At 46.0% G+C, this 17,073-nt stretch overlaps 1 protein-coding gene across 5 annotated transcripts in view; it reads left to right on the top strand.

Moving 5' to 3' along the window:
- Window positions 1–2,769: 2,769 nt before the first annotated feature.
- Slc16a9 (solute carrier family 16 member 9) overlaps window positions 2,770–17,073 on the top strand; it is a 39,757-nt gene continuing 25,453 nt past the window's right edge. For 2 of the 5 annotated variants that reach the window (XM_013113812.3, XM_040732302.1), the window contains exon 1: window positions 2,771–3,198. The gene's annotated coding sequence lies outside the window, so the exon portion shown is untranslated. Of the gene's footprint in view, window positions 3,199–3,382; window positions 3,645–17,073 lie in introns of those variants that run through there. The other 3 variants (XM_005070790.4, XM_040732303.1, XM_013113810.3) reach the window with 3 other exon arrangements.

Here is a 17,073-nt window from a genome sequence, read left to right as displayed (position 1 = left end):
ATTCACTTAATGGCTTAGAGAACTTTTAAGAAACTGAACAAAACCCCAAATTGTGTTTTCTTTGGTTATTCCTGTTCCAAAGTGCAGGGTCTTTGCAGCTACGCTGCCATTAACAAACAGGGGAGAAACATGTCAAAGAAATCTGGACTCTCTTCCTAAGTAAGGAAGGAGACCTGAGTGGTGGTCCAGGGTGCTGGCCTGATGTATCCTCCCAACCCACAGACACTTTCGTGTCCACTTGGTCTCTGCTTCTTCACTGAGAGGAGAACCCCGAAAGAGCAATGTCAGGTTAACGTCCCCATCCCAGTCTCTTAGTGACTGATATAGCATGTAGCCCAAAAGTGGGATACCTGAGAAAATTCACTAAGTCCTTCCTAAATGTTCGACAGTGACAGTAACAGTAGGCATAGAGCAAACCCTTCAGTTTGGGACATTACCTGTATACTAGAATGCCCTTAAAACCCTTTTCCTGCCACGTCAGGTTCTTTTAAATCCAGCTTCTTTACTGGCCTGCCTTTTTTTTTCCCCTCTGACTGTTTAAAGTTGCATTGGCTTTAGGTCAAGAGCCCCAGCTTTGTCTGCAGGCCCCGGCTCTTCCTGGGAGGGAAAACACAGAGGTATGAAGAGATAGTTTTAGTTTTCTTTCCACCAGTCTCTCTGTGCTTCCAGTGTGGTGGGGGAGGGACTCCTTGGGCTTCTCTGGGTCAAGTTCTATTTGTAGACACAAGGCAGGGATGGCCTGGATCACTGGGTTCTCTTGCTTGTCTTACCACAGTGTGACTGAACAGAGAGCCTCAAGGGACAGGGACAACTTTCACAGTGCATCCTAGTGGCATGCCCTTTACTCCCAGAGCTGGGCTCCAAACACTAAAGCTGCCTTCCTGCCACCTCATCCTTTGAACAAGTCAGGCCTTGCAATTGCTCAAGTCTAGCCCCCAGGGTCCAGCTTCCGTCCAAAGCAGGAACCTCACCTCTGTGTAAGGACACTCTTTCAATCTGCATGGACAGGTATGAACTGGCCTGAGTAGGTACCCACCTACTTATTCCTATACAAAGCATTCGGTGCAGGAGGGGACAGGCTGGGCCTCAGCTATTCACATGCCTGACGATGTAAATGTCCTTCTTCCTAGCAGGGTTTCCCAAATGCCGCTTCACAGATGGTGACTGATTGACAGTTGAGATCATAGATCTGTACTCCGATGGTTAGGGTCTGTGCAAATCAAGGGAAGCGTTCTAAAACACCTTCTATTGAAGCTTGGAGGGGAAAGTTTCCTAGGTTATCAGTCAACTGTAAATACAGTGAGTAAACACAAGCCATCCCAAATGAGACCACAGTAGGGAGCAGACACTGAGCCTCTCTCTTTTTCACAAGTCTTTATGATGTTGACCGCATAGTCTCCATTCTTTTTCCCCAGACATTTTTTTTGTACTGTATCCCTCCCATTATCACTATTTTGTTGTTGTTTTTAATCAGTAGTGTTTATTTTTAGACAGGGTCTTCATAGCCCAGGATGACCTAGAGCTCACTATGTAACCCAGGGGAAACTCCTGGAGATCTGCCTTTTAAATTCGGTATGGGTGTGAATCACCACAGTGGGATGTTGTTGCTATGAGATATTTTCCCTGTTTCTCTCCCACTTAGCAGTAAGCATGGTGTGTGTGTGTGTGTGTGTGTGAGAGAGAGAGAGAGAGAGAGAGAGAGAGAGAGAGAGAGAGAGAGAGAGAGAGAGAGAGACGGGGGGGGGGGAGTGAGAGAGAGAGAGAGAGAGAGAGAGAGAGAGAGAGAGAGAGAGAGAGAGAGAGAGAGAGAGAGAGAGAGAGAGAGAGAGAGAGAGAGACAGAGAGTGTGTGCGTGTGGGTTTGTTTGTGCTAACTGGAGACCTGAGGCTTTCTGATTAGGTTAGGCTCTGCCTCTCCTGTGTTGTCGTTACAATAGCTCATTTGTAGGCTTATTTATAACAGGGTGCTGGGGATGGCAAGCTGTCTTCAGGCTCAAGCATGATAGTTTTGAGGGGACTCTCCCATAACCTGAATAGAAAGGGGTATGGGGGAGAAGGACTAAAGCCTACCATCTTCTCCTGGTGGTGGGTGTGGTCAGGTTCCATACCTTTTCTGAATTCTTAACTCTGGCACACTCCACGATGCAGGCAAGATTCTGAGAATCTCATTCTGATATTATAGATAAGTAAATAAACAGGCTAGGCAGGTGGTAATCCTTGTCTAAGTTAGAACTCAGGCTTTGCCAGGTATAAAGGGAATTCTCAAGCTGTTAGACATTGTCCTCTTCAAGAATTCAATAGACAAAATGTGCACGGGGCAGAGGGCGAGCACATGCCACGATGCAGGCAGATCCCTGGAGCGAGTGGTGACAGCACATTCGTTAGCCACTGGAACTCTGGGATTGTCTGCAGTGGGCTTCTGTGATAGCGTGGAGTGCAGCGCTTAATAGTTCCCTTGTACCACAAGCTAGGGTTACCCTGGTTCAGCTGCAGGACACCTGACTATCCTCACACAGCTTCTCCCTCCCTCTTCGTCCTGCCAAACGCCCTCCGAACGCGGAGTTGTCACAAAGGAAAGCCCTTGGCATCTTTACTCTCCACTGCCAAAGAGTACTTCACAAAGTTTTAAGGCGCATTCATCTGGGATCGCTGCCCACGGGTATAGCTCCGGCCAGGAGGCTCTCTAGTGGTCCCGGGAAGCCAGGGAGACCAAGCGACCCTTGAGTCCATGCTCAGACCCGGGCTCCTCGCAAATGCACATGGTGCTTGTTGGGGCCACATGGGGAGCTTGTGGGGGCCAAGGGGACTCGGATCCGGCCCTCCCTCCTCCTAGCGGGACCTGAAGCCGCCGGAGTAGGCGCAGCGCCCCTACAGCCAGCTTTTCCGCCTCCATCTCCTCCTCCACCTCCTCTTCCTTCCCCCAGCGGGCGTGCAGTCTCAACCGGTTCAGACTGGCCCGGGTGCCTCTGCAAAGGCAATCGGCGAGTGGGACCACCCCGGGAGTGACTTCCCGGGGTGGGGGCGGGAAGGTGGAGTTGGCGGGGAGGGCTGCACTCCATGTGTCCCCGGGGCAGAGGGCGGTGGCGGTGGACTGCGCACAGCGGGATCGGTCGCCCGGTACACGGCGAGGATCAGCAGGCGAGGATCAGCAGCCGCGTCCCGAGCTGAGTCCGCGGCCCCAGCCGAGCACGGGACTCAGGTAAAGGCCCCAGAAGCCGGGAAGGTCCGGATCAGAGCAAACCGGTCACTTAGCAAACTGCAGTTAGAGAAGGCGGCGCTGTCACCCGCCGGCGCACAGCTGGTGGCCGGCTTCTGGTCCGGCTGTCTGCCAGGGACTGAGAGTGCCCTGAGAACGCCACAGCAGACTCTGCACCCCCCCCTTTTTTTTTTTAAAGTGCTTGCCTTTGCATAACACTTCCAGAAATCCGAGGGCTTCATTTTGCACGGAGTAGGGGGCAACCAAAGGAGGATGAAATCCGGGATGTAGGCGAATGCCCCTCTATGAGTCTCTGGGGATACCTTCTGCCTGTGCTGGTGGCAGATCAGAAAGAGTCGTGCGACCCAGGTGGGTCCTCACTTCGCAGAAGGCCGCTCCAGGAAAGGTGGACTCAGGTGCTGGGGGAGAATCCGGATTGGGGTAAAGAGGTGCGTCTAGTTAACTCTAACTGCGGACGGGTTTTGCCTGCTCCAGGCAGTGCAGCACCGGGCTGCGCTCCAGAGTGCAAGAGCCCAGCTGCCAGGCAGCTCCTCCACCACCTGGAAGTTCAGAGGAGCAAAACTTGGGAGGATTTTGGTGCATATGCCTCAGCTTGGTTCGCCTAGCTAATCTACTTTGGTTTTAACCGTGCACGGGTGCTTTGGAGCGGGTGGCAAGCCATTGACTGAACTTGACCAAGTCGGGATAAAAACTCGTTCTTGGGATGTCAGGTGTATGCAGCACAAACAATTCAGAAAGTTTAGGCAGCATTACCACGACATTTATTATTCATATATTTTTATTTATATTAATATCTTAATAACTTCATTGGACCCATCTCATGGGCTACCGGTCAGTTGTAATATTTAAACGTCTTGAGTTGTGAGTTGTCTAGATTGTCATGTTCACCTAGCCCAGAGCAGGACTGCTTAGGTATCCTCAGGCGACAGACTGAGCTAAAGAGGATGCAGAGGAAAGAAAGGTGTTCATGCTGGTTACAGCCTCCATTAAACCCCGTGTGAGCGCCGAAAGTGGCGCTGGTACCCATAGCCTCCCTCAAAAGCAAACAGCAATTAGACAATAAGATCGTTTCACCTGCAAACTGGCAAACACTTGTATCAGCACCACCGATGCCCCAAGAGCAGACTTCTTGGGTAAGTGGAGAGGCAGGCATCCTTCCTGTCTCCAAGGAAGGGTCTGTGGGAAGACCAAGGGTGTGGTAAGGTGATGTGTAATGGCAGGCATCCTTCCCATCTCTAAGGGCCGACGGGAAGGGCAAGGAGTGTGAAGAAATGGCAAAGATGGACATGAGGTACTCTTGACTGGCTTCTTAACGTTTTCTTCTCTGCTCTGCAATACTAGCTATGATGGTGGGCAGTGGCTGGTGTCTGGATGCCAGAGAAGGTGCTTGGCTTCGGGTAGACCTGGCCACTGTCTAAACCGGTGGTTCTCAAGCTTCCTATTGCTTTGCCCCTTTAATACAGCTCCTTGTGGTGACCCCCGGCCATAAAATAATTTTTGTTGCTACTTCATAACTATCATTTTGTACTGTTGTGAATCATAATGTAAATATCTGATAAACAGGATATCTGATACGCGACCCCTGTGTAAGGGCCGTTCAATGCCCCTAAAGGGTCTCGACCCCACGGGTTGAGAACCGCTGGGCTAGGCCAAGAGGCTGATGATTAGACACATGAGGTCAGATTTATCCCCTCTTTTGGAATCTCCATTTTTGTGGTCTTTTTCTACATTAAAATGTCCCCTAATTTTTACTGATAGACGACAGCTGTGCAGAGAAGTTGTGGGGACCAAGGCAACAGGAATCAATGTCTCATTTGAGGAATTCCAGCTCTCTGGACAAGAGTGATCTAGTAATAAGCATCATTCAGTTGTAATTAAAAATTGTCAAGGAAGAAAAGCCAACTGGCAGCTAGTATTTGTTTAGTTTTTTTTCTTATAGACACCAAATGATTCTTTGTGGATGAAAGGGTTAAACTATAATTTATTATTGAGTCCGAACTTTAAAAAAAAAAAAGGTACACCCTCCGTTGAGTCTGGTAGGAAAGACAGCATGCTTCCATGTATGTATCTTGTAAGATGGCATGGAGGGAGGCGTGTAGAGGCAGCAGTTCCAATAGTGTGGTATTACTGAGTGGCTCACCGGGGCTATGAATGGAAGAGTTTAGTTTGTGGTGGGCACAGGGTTTTAATTGAGACTGGGATGGGAATAGGTCCTCCCTGATGGGAAGGCATCCTACTGAATCAGAGCCTAGCAAAGACGGGGGCCTAGTCGGCTGTGTTCTGAGCAAACATAGCCGCTGGGAGTAGCTGGGCCCTGGAATCTACACAAGATGATGCTGGGAGGTAAGATGACGCTAAACACCATATCCGAGGCTAAGACATTGAAGTGTGACTAAACGCTACCCTTATGATGTGCCCTAACAATCTGGGTGTCCTTGCCTACATTCCTGGCTTTCAGTTTGGTTCTGTGAGTTGCCTCTAACCTAAGCAAATGATTAAAATCTCAGGGTTTGCTTCCCATCCACGTTACTGGGGAAAAATAAAAAAACAACTCATGTGGTTGACTCTAATTAATGTGGTGATATCCAGTTGTGATTTTTCTCTAGACCTGTGTTTTATGACTTTATGATGCTCAGCCTGGATATATCTTTACCTTCCTGGGCCAGTAAGGAAACAACAGTTTCTATCCTGTTTCACTTGCTCGTAATTCTAGCATCCATTAATGCTTGTTAAACCTGCCGTCAAGAGAGCTCATGACTTTTGCATTACTTTGATTTTTAGACTAAGAATTTTGATAAGTTCACTCAACTAAGAAAATAGTCCATCTTGGGGCTGGAGAGATGGCTCAGGAGTTAAGAGCACATACTGTTCTTGCAGAGGACCCAGGTTCAGCTCCCATGTCAGGTTGCTCACAACTGCCTCTAACTCTAGTTCCAAAGGGGTAGATAGACGGCTCTGGCCTCCATGGGCACCAGCAGTCGTACACACACACACACACACTCACTCACTCACTCACTTAAAGATAAAAAAAATCATGTTTAAAAAGAAACTAGTCAAGCCAGCATTCAAACACAAGCTGCCCACCATCAGAGCCTGCCCTTTGAGCTATTGATTGCATCATTAGATTATTCATAAATGTTGACTTTTATTAATACTGTTAAATGCTGGGCCGGATCCCTGCAGTCTTCTCTTGGCATCCTCGCTCCGATCATTCTGATTGATGTCATTCTATATGTTAGTTACAGGACATATTTCAGTGTCTTTGTTCACTTTAGAACTGTCATATGGAAGTAGGTGTGGTGACTGACACCTCTCACACCGGCATTCAGGATGATGGGGCCGGAGTGGATATTGGAGGCCAGCCTAGCTGTACAGTGGAAATCTCCCTTAAACAAGCCAGCAGACTCTATTAGACGATGCACTTTCAAAGAAGTTCAGCTTGAGCAGAAGCAAGATGTGAAATAGGAAAAATGTTAGCAAACCTGACAACCTCAAAGGGACTGTTGATCTCCATAGCTCTCAATAGTCCCAAGAATCTCCCAGTTTCTCTCTCGTAGGTCACCTGTGCTGTTACGGTGGGGGGAAATACTACAGAACAGTAGATATGCTTCAGATTCATTCAGTTATTCCAAACATACAGCAGACAGAGGATAGCTTAAGTACCTAGCGCACAACTGAGCTTTCAAAAGTACTATATATCAAGGAGAAAGCAAGCATCTGCTTTGAGGCCTGTGTGGCTTCCCTTTCCTCATCACCGTGACAGACTCTCGGTGGACTGGTGAAAAGGAAGAGGCTTTGTTCTGGTACACAAGTTGGTTCTAGTGAATAGAGTCTTCAGAGACCAGACTGGATTCTGAGTAATCAACATGTAAGTTGTAGAAATCTACGAAGCAGAAGGACACGTCAGTGACTTTAGCGTTGCCGTTGTCATGGGTCTCTTCACCAGAACACTCCTGGGCCAAGCTTTCGGCTGGTTGTAAGGAACAGCTGTAGCAAGATCCTGGCATCATAAAGCTCATGGTAAGGGCAGGACACAAAGAGGTGGTGCTGCCAACCTGTGTCTATAGAAGAGCTGGGTGTGGTAACTGTGTGTTTGTATAGGCTTGATTCTTTTATACCTTTCGACTCCAGATAGTTGACACATCTGTTTGATATCTTCTCTGTGGCTGGACAGGACTTAGAGTGGGTGGCTACTCCTTGGCTTGGTGAGTGAAGTCAATGGTCAACGAGACAGGCACCAAGCGAACGAAGAAGGCAGGGCCTGTGCCAGAGACATCAGGCAAGCAAGGTGAGATACTAAGTATGGTTAGCCCTCATCCAGACTCCAAGGCTTATTAGAGAGTAGAAGAAACTGGAGAGGTGTTCATCCAACAAAGGCCAGAGTTACTCAGGTTCAACTAATGAGTACATAAAAACAAATGAGGGACCAATGTTGGCAGGATTTCTATTTTCTTTTGGGGAGAACTCTGGAATTCAGATTTTTAAGGGTAATCTTCTAGTATGTTAGCATTGGCAATACATTCAAATTTGCCAAAAAAACCTGTCAAACAAAACAGTCTTGGGCTCAGATTTGGCCTTCACATCGCTGATGTGTGATTCAGTGACCTTAGTCTGAATCCATCGACTCATAGCTGCCCTCTTCCTTCCTTGCTATAATGTGTCACTCTGCTCCTTTGGTGGTGATCTGTGGCGAGTGTTAGGCTGCTTTCCTGGCTTCCTCTTGTGTTGCTGTGATTAAAACAGTGCCCAAAGCAACTTAGGGAAGGAAACGACTTATTTTAGCTTCCGTTTCCAGCATTGCTGAGGGAAGTTAGGACAGAATTCAAGCAGGAACTTAAAGCAGAAACCCTGGAGGGACACAGCTTGCTGGCCTGCTTGCAGGAGCCTTCTTATTACAGCCCAGGACCTTCCCAAGGAATAGTGGCCTGGACGTGCCTACCACAATCATTAATCAAGAGAATGCCCCACAGGCCAATTTGATCTGGGTAATTTCTCTCTGAGATTCCTTTCTTGGATTCCAGATTCTGTCAAATTGACAAATCAAGCTGACAAGTCAACTGACAGGTCAGTAGGTTCAACTGCAGACATCTACCAAGTCTTGAAGGTCAAAGGGCATTCTTGGCTCATGACCCTGCTGCTGATCACATCAGAGAGTTCAGCAGCTAATGACTCCTGTGGAATCCCAGGACCCAGAGGTGTTTCCCTGAACACTTCCCTTGCTGTTCTTCTGTACTCCATCCCATGTGACATAGTAAGCTGTCTTCCTCTTGGACAAGGGGTATCCAGAGGCCAGCTCCCGGCACTCAGAACTTCCATTGCTTTCATCCTGCAAGATTTGCCCATGCATTCTCTTCCTCCTCCCCCTTTTGAAATTGGGTCTTTACTCTGTAGCTCTAGCTGGCCTGGGTCTCACAGGGATTGATCTGCTACCCCTTCCTCCTCTAAGTGTTAGAGTTAAAGGTGTGCTATCAGGGTATCCAGTCCTCCTTCTTTAACAGAACAACCCGCCAATCTCCTTGAATTTCAACCAAATGAGTTAAGTTCAGGGTTTTGCTCTTGGAAGTTGAGTCATAATAGCATTTTAGATTGTTTTATTTATCTGCGTCAGAAAAGGGACAGGAAAACAGGGTTATGGATTTCCTTAACAATTCCAAGGGGAATTGTGCAATGAACTTCTTTAACTGATCTGGACTTTTAAAATTCAATGTATGTATGCATGCATGTATGAATGTATGTATTTTTGAGGCAGAGTTTCATTCACTGTGTAGCCTTGGCTAGTCTATCTGTAGGTAAGGCTGGCCACAAACTCACAGAGCTCCGCCTATCTAGGCCTCCCAAGTTCTGTGATTAAAGGCATTTGCCACCACACCCAGCTGCACTGCATTTTCAGAGATGGATTCTGGGATTTGACAGACATGTGTGGACTCTGTGATTCCTGTCAATGAACTATTTTATAAACAGGTGGACCTGGCTGTAGCTTGAACTTGAGCGTAGTCGTTGATGAAGAGAAGAACGCATTTGAACAAACAAAATGAGAACAGTGTATTGGGAGAGGCCGTGGACCGTATGTGACTGAGCTGTCCTGGAGAGGGTTGGCAGAAGGCTTGACATGGCAGTTCAGAGCCACACTGTTCTTTTTCTGGGCCCATACACTAACAAGTCAACCCTGCCACGCGTTTTAATAAATATGGCAGCCATCTCCAAATGTTTAACTTAAAAAAAAGGATAAGGATATACTGCCTTTTAGCATCTATTTGAATCTTACTTTTAATTGACATAGTATTTGTCCATGTTTGTGAAACACGTATGACATGAGAACTAAACATACATGTATCAAGCGTAGCTGTCAAATCAGGGCAATTAGCAATTTCTGTTGCTTCGAATAGTTATCCAGGTCTGTTTTACTCGTCTTGGAATATGCAATGAGATGGTCCAAACTGTAGTTACCTTACTATGCTGAAGAACATTAGGGTGAATCCTGCTTTAACTGGATTTTGGTAGCTATTTTCTAGCCCCGTCTTCCTTTCTGTCACTTCTGCCAGGGTCTGGTGTCTTCTGTTCTACTGATACTCTGCAGTGATGAACTGTCTTAGCTTCTACATGTGAACGAGAACATTCAGTGTTGTCTTTGAGGGCCTGACGTATTTCACTTTACTCAGTGTCTGTTTCCATCTAATTATTGCAGTTCACAGGATTTCACTCTTTTGGTTTTTTTTGGAGACTAGATGTTTACATATGAAGGAACTGGTAATTATCTGATCATCAGAGACATATTGTCTGATATTATAATGGTAAAGGTGTAGATTCAAGATTCCCTCCATCCCTCCCTCTCTTCCTTTCTCCCATCAGTCTTACTATATAGCCCTGGCTGGCCTGGAACATGCGATGCAGAACCAGGCTGGTCTTGAACTCACAGAGATCTACTTACCTACACCGACATCTGTGGTTCTCAGAAGTTATGGTTGGTGAGTCAGAGACAGTACCGTCCTCCTGCATCTTCCTAAATATTTCAAAGACAATTGAGTCAGTCGCTTCGCTATGGTAACTGTTTCTACAAGAGTTTTCTTTTACACTTTTCCTTGAAAGTCTAGATGTGCTGTTGGATCAAGATTTCCAGCTGAGCCGTGATGGTACACTCCTTTAATCCCAGCACTCAGGAGGCAGAGGCAGGCGAATCTCTGTGAGTTCCAGGCCAACCTTGTGTAGAGTAAGTTCCAGGAGAGCCAGGACTACACAGTGAATCCATATCTTGAAAAACAAAGCTTTTCAGGGTAAAGATAAGGGGCAGAGCTGAAACAACAGCCTGGACTGGCTGTTGTGCATAGGTGAATGCTGTGGAGTGTTCTGTGTCATCCCCTTGCTTAGAAAAAGCATAGATTATCATACTTACATTCTACCATGTAGCAAGGCTGAGAGGCAGGAGGTGCATGCTTTCTAGGCTAACCCATTCTACATAGGAAAACTTGTCCCTAAAAGTCCCCAATAGCATCGACATTTGGGTCTTTAAAGCAGTGGAATTAGAAGTGTTAGACCTGGTGTCTTTGAGAAAAGAAGAGATTCTAAGATGTGGGGAGCAAAATATCTCCACTCCCACCCACCCTATACTCCGTGTGAGGACTCCAGAAGGCATTATCCACTTGAGTAGAAAGTGACCCTCACACACAGAAGAGTGGGCCTTGAACTTGGCCTACTGGTGTCAGGAACTGTGTGATAAGCTTCTATTGTTCATAAACCACACAGTTTATAGTACTTCGTTATAGCTTCCTGAGGGTGGAGGGGCTGACACTTGCCCTAGTCCCTCTGTTTGCCAAAACCTCTTCCTGTCCTCTTCCTTCCCTTCTGTGTCCATCCTTATTGAGGAAACTGTGGGACAGTTGGCCAGAGTGTGCTCTTCCATTCCTTGGGACAGTGACTCTTGCTTCTGGGTGCACAGTATTGGAATCACTGGGGAGGCTAATTGTAAGGCGTGGGCATGCCAGTGGAGAATTCTGGTAATGAGTGCTGGAATTGGTGTGGAGAGAGCTTGCTAGATGAATTTCATGTGTAGTAGTTCCTGCTCTAGAATATTTGCATATACAAAATGAGGTATGTTGGAGATGAGACCCAAATGTGATGGTATAATTAATTTATGTTTAATGCAGACCTTATGCATGGGGCTATTTTAATTGTCATAGACATTCAAACAAACAAAAGTACTGTCTTCAACTTCTTATTTAAGTAGAAAAAACACCATGAATCTTTAGAGAGAAATTATAAATAATTTCCAGAAAGAAACCATTAGAGATGGGTTATGGCAGGGAAGGGCATTGTGAATTATTCTGTATTTGTAAAAATATCAGCATAGTACATACGAGTGTATTTCAAGAAACTTCTATTCCAGTGCTAAATGTTAATCTAAATGTCAAATGAGCATTTCTGACAGCTTCTTTCCCAGAAAAAAAGCCAAAAAAAATTCTGCCAGTTGTTAAGTTTTAAACCTAGCACAAATGGCCTACGTGGCCGCCAGGTTCTCCCAGATCCCTCCATTCTTACCTTTTCTTGGGTATGACTCATGTATCCTGCTCTCTACCCTGAGCTCTCCAGCCCAGAGGCTCTTGCTTTCATAATCCAGACATTTTGGTTACCCACCCCTTTCCTTCTAGTTCCTTTGGCCTCCTGGCTGCTGCACCTCATTCCCCTCTCCTTTCCCAGCCCCACATGGTCCAGCTCAGCCTGGTTGTGTCCACTCTGGTGTTTCCCAGATGACCTGCCTTTCCTATGTTCCCCCTTTTGTCTACAATAAACTTTCTTCTCCGCCATACCTAAAGCAGTCAAGTCCTTTCCTTTCCATTTTCTTTCTTTTACTCACTGCCCAGTTTAAAGAGTAATAGGTTTAGCCAGGCGTGTGCCTTTAATCCCAGCACTCCGGAGGTAGAGGCAGGTGGATCTCTGTAAATTCAAGGTCAACCTGGTCTACAAGGGCAAGTTCCAGGACAGCTAAGCTACACAGAGAAACCCTGTCTTGAAAACAAACAAACAAACAAACAAACAAACAAACAAAAAAGAGTAATAGATTTTCCGTACCCTGATAATAGGTTTCTCCACCGACTCAGTAAGCCAGACAAAGCTGAATTAAAAAAGTAAAAGACCAGGTTTATTGTGAACAAAGCAACTACTGGGTGACTCCTCCAGTCCCCAGAGATTGAGGTGGGAGAAGGCAAGAAGAAGGGTTCGGGGAAGAAATGAGTGTGGAATGAGTTGTAATGTCAGGCACGGGGAGCACGTTCGCCAGGAACATAGACTTTCCTCTACGGGGCCTTTCCTATTGTGGAGGAAGGCCTTGCAGAGCAAACCCAGCTCAGTGTTGGAGACTGACCCTCCCCTGGTAGCCCAGTTAAGTGCCGTGGTAACTGATTTTTATGCTTTCTTCTTCAAGTGTGGTCCTTGGTGCACGCGGTTAATTATAAGTCAAGAAGAAACAGAGTACACTGCCCTAAATGGGGTATCTCCATCAAATCCCTCCCCTCGGGCTTCAGGAAGCACTGTGGAAGAGGAGGTGGAAAGAGCGTAAGAGCCAGAGGGGATGGAGGACACCAAGAAAACAAGGCCTTCTAAATCAGCAAGATACACATCCGAACTCAAAGAGGCTGAGCAGCAGGCACCGGGCCTCACGGGTCTGTGCCAGATGGGGTGCTAGAGTCGAGAGGAGAAGTGGACACATGTCCTAGTGCCTCACTCAGGAGCATCTCCAACTGATAACCACTTGCAAACAAAAAATCTAGTTTTCTTCAAGGGAACCTCATTGGAGGAACAAACAACACTTAAGGGCAGGACCCGTGCCCAGTAGTAGAGGGCCAATAGAAAAGTATTCAATGGCATCTTTAGAAGTTTTGTCTCTCATAATGAAAGGTCAAGGCTTTTCCTTTCCTTTTATTTTATGTTATCTTAGTATCTATATCTATATATTTCTCTCTCTCTTTCACCCTACAGGTCCTCTGCATGTATACTATGGCTTCCAGTTTAGTGTTTTTATGGGATTCCTGAGTATGCAAACCAGTGAGTCTCTGCCTCTATATCTGTTTCTTGTGCCTTTTCCCGAGTTCTTTTCCTGTGTTTGGTTTTTCCTATTCCAATATGTCGGGTTTTGTTTTATCTTATTTTATTCTATTATTATCCCTTAGAAGCCTGTTTTCTAATAAGAGACAGAAAATGGGTAGGGAGGGGAGGGGGGATGATTAAAGGGAGGGAAACCATAATCAGGTTACATTCTATGAGTCAAAAAAAACCAAATCTATTTTCATTAAAAGGAAAAAGAAAGAAGAAACCGAGTGTAAGTTAATGTTAATCTCCAAATAGCCTAGTACACCCTGTTGTTTGACAGAAATTACACAAGTTTTCAAGTGGCCTCTGAGATTGGTTCAGTCCTTTATTTAGTAACAGTTTAGTTGGAAAAAGATTTGAAATTCTCAAAGAATTTACTAGAATGTACAATGTGTGCCTTTCCTTCATGCATATTTCCACATGAGTGAATGAATAAGATTCCTCAACGCTGAAATTGCTTGTGGGTGTTGATGCCAAATTATACAGTGTCTTCTGGTACCAAGTGGGCTTCTGATGGTTGGGGGGAGAATGAAAATCCATTACTTAGATAATGTGAGTGGCTTGTTAATGTCAGGAGTTTTTAATGTGTGATGATTACTCTCCATTGTCAACTTGCCTAGATCAAGAATCACTATGGAGCCGGGCGGTGGTGGCACACGCCTTTAATCCCAGCACTCGGGAGGCAGAAGCAGGCGGATCTCTGTGAGTTCGAGGCCGGGCTGGACCGATAGCCTCCGAAACAATACAGAGAAACCCTGTCTCGTAAAAACCAAAAAAAAAAAAAAAAAAAAAAGAATCACTATGGAAACATATCTCTGGGTATATTGATGAGGGTGGTTTTAGGAAAGTCTGTCTGAGTGGGGAGGAGCCATCCTCAGTGTGGCCTGCCCCAGCCAGTAGCCTGAGGTATAAGACTGAATAAAAAGGAAAATGAGTGAGCGTCAGAGTCTAACCGCTCTCACTCCCATGGCCATGCCTCTCTACCATGACAGACTGTATCCCCTCAGACAGTCAAAATAAATCCTTTGTCGGGGTTGGAGACATGACTCGGCAGTTAAGAGCACCGGCTGCTCTTCCAGAGGACCCTGGCTCAGTTCTCAGCACCCACACGGCAGCTCACAGCTGTCTGTAGCTCCAGTTCCAGGGGATCCTATAAGCTCACACAGATATACATGCAAGCAAAGCACCAGCACGTCTAAAACTAAGTTAATTAATTAAAGCAAAAATAAATCCTTCATCGAGGTGCTTTTGGTGAGTTGTCTTGTCACAGTGACGAGGAAATGTCACCAGTGTACTGTTAAAGTGTAGAGGGAATCCTTTGTTGGATATAAGTGAAGGTGCACCTGCCTACATGGCGACAGAGTGCTGTCACGGGCCTCACCTTGTTTGCCTCTGTGAGCCCTGTGCTCTCTTGACCTTCACCCATCGCTCCCTCCTGCGGGGGTTCATGTTGCTTCCCGTGCCCATGGCACCCTTTCGTGAGTCCCACTCTCTTTAAAGCCAACCCCGTGTATAAGAAGCCGTCCGCTCCAGCTCAGTACTTTCACTCCCCGCCCCCAGTGTTTGAACACGGAGTGTTCCTCCACCTCCACTGCAAGGAAAGCAGTGAAGGGAAGCCAGGGGAAATCATTACACAGTGTTGTCAGCCACCTCCTGACCTTGGCAGATGGAGGGACACTCGTGTAAACTTGGGAGATGGTGAGGGATCAGGGATCGGGCATCAGTCAACACCATGAAAACTTGCCTATCAAGTCCGTTTTCAAAGATTTGCTGTCCTAAACACTTCCTGTGAGGAATTACTCTGTTCTTGCCCTCTGTGTTGAAAAGTCACCCGGGCATGGCCCATGGCAAGGTGGAGCAAGGGTTATCACTGAAGAAAGGAATTTATTAGGTTTATGAGGGAACATAGTGTTCACCCTCACCTTTTTAGAAACATCTAGCTTCCTCTTTGCCTCTGTCTGTCAGCCTGCACTTTCCCAGAGAGTTACAATTTGGGATTTTTCGTGAAGTCCATTCTCAATTGTCTATATGTAGCATGTCCATCTATGAGATGTTTGGTTGCCCTGCCATACAGCATCTAATTTGGGGAATTAAACTATTTTCTTTAAAGAGGATTCTGAACAGGACTCATGTTTGCCAGAGAAGCCCAGAACCCATGCAATAAGCCAGGCTTTGTGGCACATTCTTGTGATACCAGTGCTGGGGTATGTGTGTGGGAGGCAGGTGAATCTGTGGGGCTCACCAGCCAGCTTCCAGGCCAGTAGAAGACCATGTCTCACAAAGTAAATTAGGGACTAGCAAGATGACTCAGCCTGATGACCTGAGTTCAACCCCCTGAGCATACATTGGAAGAAAAGAACTGACTTCTACAGGCGGTCCTCTGATATGACGCATGTACTGTGGGCATGTATGTGGGTACACACACAGAGACACAAATGAAAAATAAAATAAAATAAAAACACAAACCACAGACATTAAAAAGATAGAACAGTCAGAACTTTTTTTTTCAGTTTTGTACTATTGCAATTTTTTGTCTTAATCAGCACATAAATTAGTGCCCAGGTAAGCAATTAGCCATATGGTGAGTTACTATGTACTGATAAGAAAAAAGACTAGTATCATGTGAAACCTCAGAGGATGCTCAACATATGAAACAAATGTCCAAATGATGATTTTTGTCCAAAAAATAAGATATAAGGATGTTTGCTTGGTTTTGCTTACTTGTATGGGAGGTAGCCCTCGGGGGGTCCTTGGGTCGGCAAAGGTTGGAATGTTGTTCCATCAGCTCACCTCCAGACTCCAGGAGCCGAAGCATCCTTGCTCCAGCTGCTGGAATCATAGTTGGCAAAAGGTTTTCAGCTGACAGCCCTTGGGGACAAGAATTCCTCACTGGAGTTCACTATAACTTCCTACAGTCATCAGGAGTGGGCCGTATTGATGGTGTGAAAGCCAGCCCAGGGCTGGATTGGAAACACTTCCCAAGTGCCCAAGCCTCTTCATTAAAAAAAATTCATTGTATTTATTCATTGTGGGGGAGTGGGCATGCTCATAGCACAGTGAGCCATGGAGAGCCAACCACGACTTAAGATAGTTGTCTGTTTTCTTCTTCCTTCACATGAGTTCCAGGGAGATAGTGTTTAGGGAGATGGCTTAGCAGGTTAGGGTCCCTGCCTCCAAGCTGGATGACCTGACTCAAGTCTTTTTCCTCACTCCATAGGTTCTGACCCAAGAACACTCCTATTGAGTCTATTTTTTATTAACCCTCAACTTCCTGGGGAGTCTCAGGAATAAGAAGCCAGGAGGCTAAAATCAGTGGTTTCTTATGATTGGGAAAAGAAGGGAGCCTGATGAAGGAGGTCAAGATTGGGAAAGGCATTTCATGATCTGCCCTTTAATAATTAAAAGATGTTTACCAGTGATTGCATGACTTATACAAATTATAAATGAAATGTGAACTTAATAATGGCAGATTTTGTAATACATATCATTCATATATACATCTAGATAGTCTTATTGAATTTAGGATAAGATATTTAATTTTCATTTTAAGGATTTGTTTTACTTTTAATTATTTGTGTGTGTGTGTGTGTGTGTGTGTGTGTGTGTGTGTGTGTGTGATACACGACTGCAGTGCCTGCAGAGTCCAGAAGATGGCGATAGATCTCCTAAAGATGTAAAAGTTACCAGGAGTTGTGAGCCTCTCAACATGACCAAACTTGGGTCTTCTGCAAAAACAGAAAGTGCTTCCTTTTAACTGCTGACCCATCTCTCCATCCC

Source organism: Mesocricetus auratus, unplaced genomic scaffold (genome assembly GCF_017639785.1).
Source record: "Mesocricetus auratus isolate SY011 unplaced genomic scaffold, BCM_Maur_2.0 Super-Scaffold_100027, whole genome shotgun sequence".
Taxonomy (NCBI): domain Eukaryota; kingdom Metazoa; phylum Chordata; class Mammalia; order Rodentia; family Cricetidae; genus Mesocricetus; species Mesocricetus auratus.
Note: the sequence above shows the minus strand (reverse complement) of the source record. Positions and strands in the feature narration are given on the sequence as shown.